The sequence below is a fragment of the Colias croceus genome, chromosome 8 (genome assembly GCF_905220415.1).
Source record: "Colias croceus chromosome 8, ilColCroc2.1".
Taxonomy (NCBI): domain Eukaryota; kingdom Metazoa; phylum Arthropoda; class Insecta; order Lepidoptera; family Pieridae; genus Colias; species Colias croceus.
The window spans coordinates 3733480-3741664 of NC_059544.1; positions in this window are offsets into that span (position 1 = coordinate 3733480).

Consider the following 8185-nt stretch of genomic DNA (forward strand, 5'->3'; position numbering starts at 1 on the left):
TATACACGACGTGTACGACTAAATCTCGAATTAAGATACACTCTGTATATTGCAATATACGTAACTGATCGTACCTAGTATGTGATAGTAGTACGACGTGTAGTTATTAGTAAATATGTCAATGGAATTTCAATAGGTTTTTATAGCTCGCGGAAGAATTCTAACCAATACCCGCGGCCCCATCATTAAAGCGGCTCGACAGAACACAGTGGGGTTTTAGTCGGTAAGAATCCGACATAACCCACGGCCCCCGGGGAAGGACCCGGGGGCCTTTGGAAGATTTCCCCACTATAAAAAAAAGGTTATACTTTAAAGGATGGATATAGATTCATTAACTATTAGGTATATGGAAAATAATTTTTGTAAAATAATGATTTGTAAGATAAGGTACATCGTAGGATTGGACACTAGATCACCAACCCAATGAATTATAATTATTTAAAGCACCTAGAATTTATCATGCGATTTTTCTCGGACGTTTTAATGTTAAATTCACATTAATATAATCTTTTTTTAAGATCATTTTAAGACACTAATCTAAAAATTCTTTTATCATTATAAAATCTTCTTTAGCGAGTAACAAAGGCATTTTTTTACTTGGGCCAACCCTTTTGTAAAATATTTAAGGAATAAATAAATAATCAACTTACATAAACATGAACCCAACCAAAAAGCTCCATTTGAACCAGTATTTCCCTGAAATGATTCATACCCGAATACAGATTTAAGTCCTCAAATTCAGACAAAAATCAAATAACCCTAACGCCCTTTCTTAGCTTTAATCTTGCTTTAATATTATTCGTAATACAGCATTCAATGTCCATTATGAGATAATACTGAAATAAGTTTATTTTCTTACTTTATTGTGCTATCCTACAAAAAGATCTAAAGATATTTAAACTAATAATAACAAAGGTTTATAGTTTAAAAAATCTCTTCTAGGCTTTCTCTTGTATTTTGTAAATATAATATGTATAACCATAAACATTTTTACTTCATATAATTCTGTCAATATTTTTTCCATTATACATATGTATCTTAATTTTACAGACACATTATTATAATTACGAACAAAATATATGAAACTAGAGAAGTGAAGTGGTTTGCTTTGTATGCTCAAGTATAGAGCCATCAAGAAGGATCACTACAAAGTGTAATTTATGTTTAAAATTGAACCGTTTCCATTTAGTGCATAGATTTTTATATGTATAGGATTGTAATGTAGTACCTATACAATTACTGATATTAGTGAGAGTTTTTTTTTATGAATAGCAAAGGCATTCGAATACAATAATACTTAATATTTAAAATAAATTTATGTTATCAAAATTTCGCAAAAAATTTAGTTTCCTAATAATATAGAGTTTAGTGACTCTATATTAATACGAAACTAAATTTTTAATTAATTAAAATAATAATCAATAATAATTAATATTATTTTTAATTAATTCATTTTTAATTTTTTTTAATTTAGTATCCTAATAGGATACTAAATTAAAAAAAATTAAAAATTAAAAATGTAAAGTAATATAGAGTTTAGTGACTCTTTATTAATACGAAACTAAATTTTTTATTTCTCTTTATAGATAGACACGCTTGCGAAGTTTTAAAGAGCAAAGTTACTTTTAAGTTATTGTGATAAATGTCCGATACTCTCATATTTATGTTAGGGACAAAGTTTTGAAAGTTATAGCCCTTTGAATAAAATAAATCGGTTATTTATTTCTAACAAACAAGAAGGAGTAGGTTTGATCGAGAATATACTGTGAGGTAATCTCTTAAGTCTAAACTATAATAGTACTTCCGCCCACGGCTTCGCCCACGCACGTATAGTTCCCGTTCCCGGGGAATTTCCGGGATAAAATCTACCCTATGTGTTAATCCAAGTTACCCTCTATATGTGTGCTAAATTTCATTGTAATCGGTTCAGTAGTATTTGCGTGAAAGAGTAACAAACACACACACATCCTCACAAACTTTCGTATTTATAATATTAAGTAGGATAGGATAGTATTTTCGGTACAGATTAGAGCTATAAGTCATAAAAAATAAATATAAGAGAAAACCCTCTGAAACTTTACGTTGACATCTGTCGCTTTCACTGGTATTATGAAAAAAAAAACCTTAGTAAAAGCCGAGAATTATTTTTTTATGATGAATTTTCTTGTCATGATAGGCAATATCATGAATTATTTGGCAAAAGGCGTTAAACATAATTAAATATTATTATTTTAAAGCGAGATCACCACGAGGCAAGTAACCAATAACTAAAACTAAAACGAATATACGATCATACGTACATACTTATAACATTTATAATTATTATAAACTAGATTTCCGCCCGCGGCTTCGCCCGCGTTTGCAAAGGAAAACCCGCATAGTTCCCGTTCCCGTGGGATTTCCGGGATAAAAACTATCCTATGTGTTAATCCAAGTTACCCTCTATATGTGTGCTAAATTTCATTGTAATCGGTTCAGTAGTTTTTACGTGAAAGAGTAACAAACATCCATACATCCATACATCCATACATCCATACTTACAAACTTTCGCCTTTATAATATACTAGCGGTCCGCCCCGGCTTCGCCCGTGGTACATATTAACGTTTTCTCTACATAAGAACCATCCTCGTACTTCAAGGAATATAATAAAAAAAGAATTATCGAAATCGGTTCAGCCGTTCTCGAGTTATGGAATTACAACGAAAAGTGGCATTGATTTTTATATATTAGACTAGCGGTCCGCCCCGGCTTCGCCCGTGGTACATGTTTACGTTTTCTCTCCATAAGAACCATCCTCGTACTTCAAGGAATATAATAAAAAAAGAATTATCGAAATCGGTTCAGCCGTTCTCGAGTTATGGAATTACAACGAAAAGTGGCATTGATTTTTATATATTAGATATATTAGATTAGATTATAACAGTGTTTGAACTTCCTCTGGCAAAACTTTTATCCATCATAACTCGCATAGTTGTAGCTCATAAATGTAGTGAAACTTTTGCCGAAACAATAGCTAACTAATCGATCGGCAAAGAACTTGCGATTGATATCATATGGTTGATATTCTAAGTTACCGCGGAAGTAATACATAATATTATATCATTTTAATTAAAAATGGTAATACTATTTATAGATGCAATAGTTTAACTTTTTGCTATATTGTTCGACAACATTTAATTTGAATGCATCACATAATAACTATAAACGTTAATGCCAAAATGTTTTTGTGGGTCGACTTTTTTTCTTTCACGGCGTGACGGAGCGATTATTTGGTACTAGGTTTCCACCCGCGGCTTCGCCCGCGCAGTCAAAGAAAAATCCGCATAGTTTCCGTTCCCGTGGGATTTCCGGGATTGCGTTAGTCTATGATAGCCAATGTCCTTTCTCGGGTACCAAAATATCACCATACCAAATTTCATGAAAATTGGTTCAGTAGTTTAGGCGTGATTGAGTAACAGACAGATAGACACAGTTACTTTCGCATTTATAATATTAGTATGGATGATTTTCATATTTTGAAGATGAGTAGCGATAGAAGGCTAGAGAGCGTTCAACGGGGTGTTACATCTCTTCTCACGGGAATTTCTTTTGTATACGTAGGTGAAAAGCTAGTCTATACATATAATAAAAATGAATCGCCAAATGTATTGCTAAGCGCAAAATTCGAGAACTGTTGAACCGATTTCGTTAATAGGTACTTATAATATTCCTTGAGGATAGGATGGTTCTTATGGAGAGAAAACGTAAACATGTACCACAGTCTGTGCCACGGGTGAAGCCGGGGCGGACCGCTAGTTCATGATAAAACTCTTTACGAAATTCCAAAACATAAATATCACTGTTCATCGCATTTCACATTTACAACAATGATTCAAAAGCTGTTATCTTTAGGGTCATAGTGTAAGTGTCAGATATGTCGAGCAATGTCGGGGAAATTTAATTAAACTCTGAATGCGACACAGATGCCCTCTTCCTCGTTTGTAATGTAAGGGTAACTTGCTCTATTGTTTTCAAATATTAGATTTTAACCAAACAATTAAATTTCTAACGTCGTTTCTATTCATGTTTTATATTATCTGCTTTTGTTCTTGAATATTTTCTTGGAAGCCTACGTCTATTTTGTTTGGAAAGCTCAAAGGTCCTGAATTTAGGTATTATTCTCCTTTCAAGCCTATATTTGTGTAGGTTTTCATTGTGTAATACTATAATTTCTTTCTGCTATAAGTCATTTTAAATTTTATTCAGATTTTTTAAATTACAATGAGATTTATCCTTCTACAAATATAATTCAGTGCAGTAACTAGGTACACTATATTATATTACACTATGTATGCAATAGTGCATCTTTACATCATAAAATTGAAGCAATTCTACTTGTATCTCTATTACAATTAATTTTATACCTTCACTGGAAAATATTTTGTGGTTGCTGTTTCTTACTACAACAATATTTCTATTTTTTACTGATAGTAAACAAAGCTCAGATCACAATTCTATGAAATCAACAATGATATTTTTCTTACGGCCGATCGTTTAATAAGTTGAGCTGTTTTCGGAGCGTGACTCTCAGAAAATTAGGTCAATTTTACTCCAGACATTTGACAACTGGTTTGTATTTCTATATTTCTTCCCTCAATTTATGTAAACGATCATTAAAATCTTAGTCTACTAGAATTATATGAATTGAGGAAAATGTATCACATTAGAATTCGGTTTCATAAGCTAATTTAAAGGAAAGTTAAAAGGTAAAAATAATAGGTATCTACCTACCAACGTCGGTGTAAAGAACCTAACTAGCTAGAAACTAGATCGTTTTTACCATAGTATTTTAAATAATTGGAATCACTTGACTAGAGCATCCCTTAAAATACACGTACAAAATAAACGCTAGCATAAATCCTCGAAAATATTTTCATTTAAATTTCAAGGGAATCATATAACAGCGGCAGTCCGGAAAAGTATGTAACGTTAATGAAAAGCATTCCGTGAGGGCCTCATTCGAAAGGCTTACTAAGTTTGACAACGCGTCATAGTGTTAGAAATAATATTGCTGCTAGGTATGGATATATACATATGGGAACCTGAATATTTTGGGAACGTCGGTGTAAATAAATATAGGTCGTCCAATTCGTGGTTTAAAATTTCCTGTATGTTTGGCGAGAGCTTTTTAAATTTGATTTGACAGGTTGAATTCAGTTGTTGTTATAATATTGCGTTATATTGATATTTCCTTTTGATGATAAATTTATTAAATAGTAAAATAAAGAGTACCTAATTACTACATGAGATTTTATAAATTAAAAAAAAACCCGTCAATAACTTGAACTTACAATTTATGAAAAGGAATGAAACAAAAATTACAGTCAAGTTATTAAACAAATGAAACATTTTTCCCCTAGGTTTTTACATTAAGGTATGATCACAATAGTGCAAGAATGAAATTTGATATTAAAATAATGTTGAAAAAAAGTTTTGTCTGAAACACCAGCATGGACGTTTATAAAACGCAATTATTCGCATACCAAGCCAAAAATAGAATTCCACCGCTGAAAAATGAAATGCAATCTCAAAGGCACGAGTTGCAAAATGCCTCCTCTAATTATTGTTTCAAATCCGAATGACTGAATTTTAAAATTGAGAAGCGCTCTGCAAAATAATAAGCAATTCTGTAGCTTTGTTGTAACTATATACTCGTGTTTTATGACTTAAAAACTGACGACAAATAAAGGTTTTGCAACAAAATTACAATTGAGACAATCTTTGTTTTAATACCGAAAGAGTGTTCTGTGAATGCGTAAAGCCTACAATATTGATAAAAGATAACTCGGCCACGGAGTAAATAAATATACATTGTATTTTCAATATTCAAAATGAAATGGCTTTTCATTGGACATTGATGTTTAAATTGCGTATGACAATAACATTCTTTTATGATATTGCAATTTATTTCTGGATTTAAATGGTGTCCAAAATATTATTATTTTATTACTGCGGTTTTTATATGATTTTGTTGTCAAAACTTTGAACTGAGTACCTATCTAACTCGGCGAAACCATTGTCCAATGTCCATGTCTTTAGTACCTAGTTAAACTGAATAAAAGTGTGTAAACAAAAAACTAAATGATCTACGTAACATAATTGCATAAATAACTTTTACTAGCTGCCTGTTTAGACCATTACTTTTTAGCAATTAACAACAAAAGTTATTGCCTTTTTAAAATGGAACGCCACAACGCGTTTTAATAAGTTTGCTGCATAATTTTAACAGGCGTTTATAAATTGCGATGCTACGTGCATTGTAAACTGTAATTGCTTTTAAATGTTGAAGACGAAAATATGAACATATTCACTAAAACGTGAGTATGATGTGTTATGTGATACTATGGTAAAATTTTCGAATTATAAAGCAATGTTTGCAATAAATTATGATATACATAAGTAACTCACTCTTAAATTAGGTAAAGGTAGGGTAGGGTAATTACTTTTTCATAATAACTTTTATAAGTTATAGCTAACTATAATAATTGATAGTTTCACATCCTGTGTTCACATCATTATAGATTTATTTCTACATTTGACAAAATGGATACAACATTTCAAAGTATTAAATGACATTACTGCTTAGAACGATTTCTTTTGCCGTTACATTTTCCTTTTAATCGTCAATCATTGAAAGTGAATATAAATTATAAACCGCTATATATCTCAAACCGTCTAGCGAACGTCACGGCAAGGGTCTTCAACTAAGTCCAGGCAATATCCTTTAACAAAAAGTACCTACAAAATTGAGAAACATAACGTGAAATGGCTAGTAATTAAAGCCTAATATGTTAATCTGTAGATATCCAGTCGGCACCACTGATACCAATCGTGTGGACTCGGGTCAACTGACCAACGACCTATGCTCCGTTTATGTCATTGCATGTTACGTCATTACCAGTCGCCAACGTGCAAGCGAAGCTAACACGAACCACCAACTAAGAGGTCAAATTGATTTTGTGTCGTATGGAGCTCAGGTTATTCCATTTTGTTGACTTTAGCTGTTGGTGTTATTGTGTGCTATATGTTATTTTGTTTTGAAGCGCTATCTTCTGGGATGCGAAGCAAATACGACTTACTATTTATCCGGTCTATTAATTACGTTAAATGTGCTGGGTGGATTATATAAATTATCGAATTGCTCTAATTACGAATGTAGAGTTTCAATTGTTTTGTTTATACGTTCCACTATGTACAATGTACATGTACACAAAAGTTAAGTGTTACGCAACAAATACTTATAAGTAAATATTTTGTGTTAACGTCAATAGAATTCTACAAGTGTGTAATTTACCAGAACTAAATACGTAATACATTAGTCATACAGCACATGTTATATAACGAAATGCATGCAAAATCTGTGATTCCATTAAAGCAACGTCGCTATGAAGATCACGGTGCATTAAATTAAAACTGAAACGTGCAGAGTTCAATTACATTAATGTGTAAATGTCCACATAAAATGCTAACAGAGGTCACATAATGTTTGCCCTGCTTGAACACGTCCCTCGCTCGCTCAAAACATTCCCTCGCCTCGTCTCAGCTATAAAGCTTTGTAATTACTAAATAACTCCGTACCTGGGCTAAACCGGGATATTTATTTAATCATTTTGACGAGAAAATAACGCAAGTACGTTGTATCCATAGTTGAGGCTATATGGAATAAGTGGCCATCGGTGTGGTAAATAGATTTTATAGTATGAGTCACTGTTTACGGTGTTTTCGAGAGATCAAGGAAAAGCTCTTGGTCTTTAGTTTTCAATAAGAGATATAAAAGCTCGAATATTACTAAAAAAAATTAGTAAAACTACCAAAATAACATCTAACAATTTTTCAATCGATGATAAGTTTCAGTGCAAACGTAGAAACGTAGAACAATTTAATCATCCATGAGACAATTTTAGATTCTTTTTTTATTTCTATTTTATGCAATTGTTTATCCACCCATTTTGTATTAGATCTTTTTGATCTATTTGGAACTGTTAATTACTTTTTGCAGGAGCTATTATTTCGTTTTTGAATACTTCAATATAAATGGACTGCAATTTGCTATAAATATGTATGTTTTATTTTATGATTTTTAAATTAGTCATTTGTTACGCTATTACTATATTAAAAGAGCACGTTTTTCAAGAATCACATTGT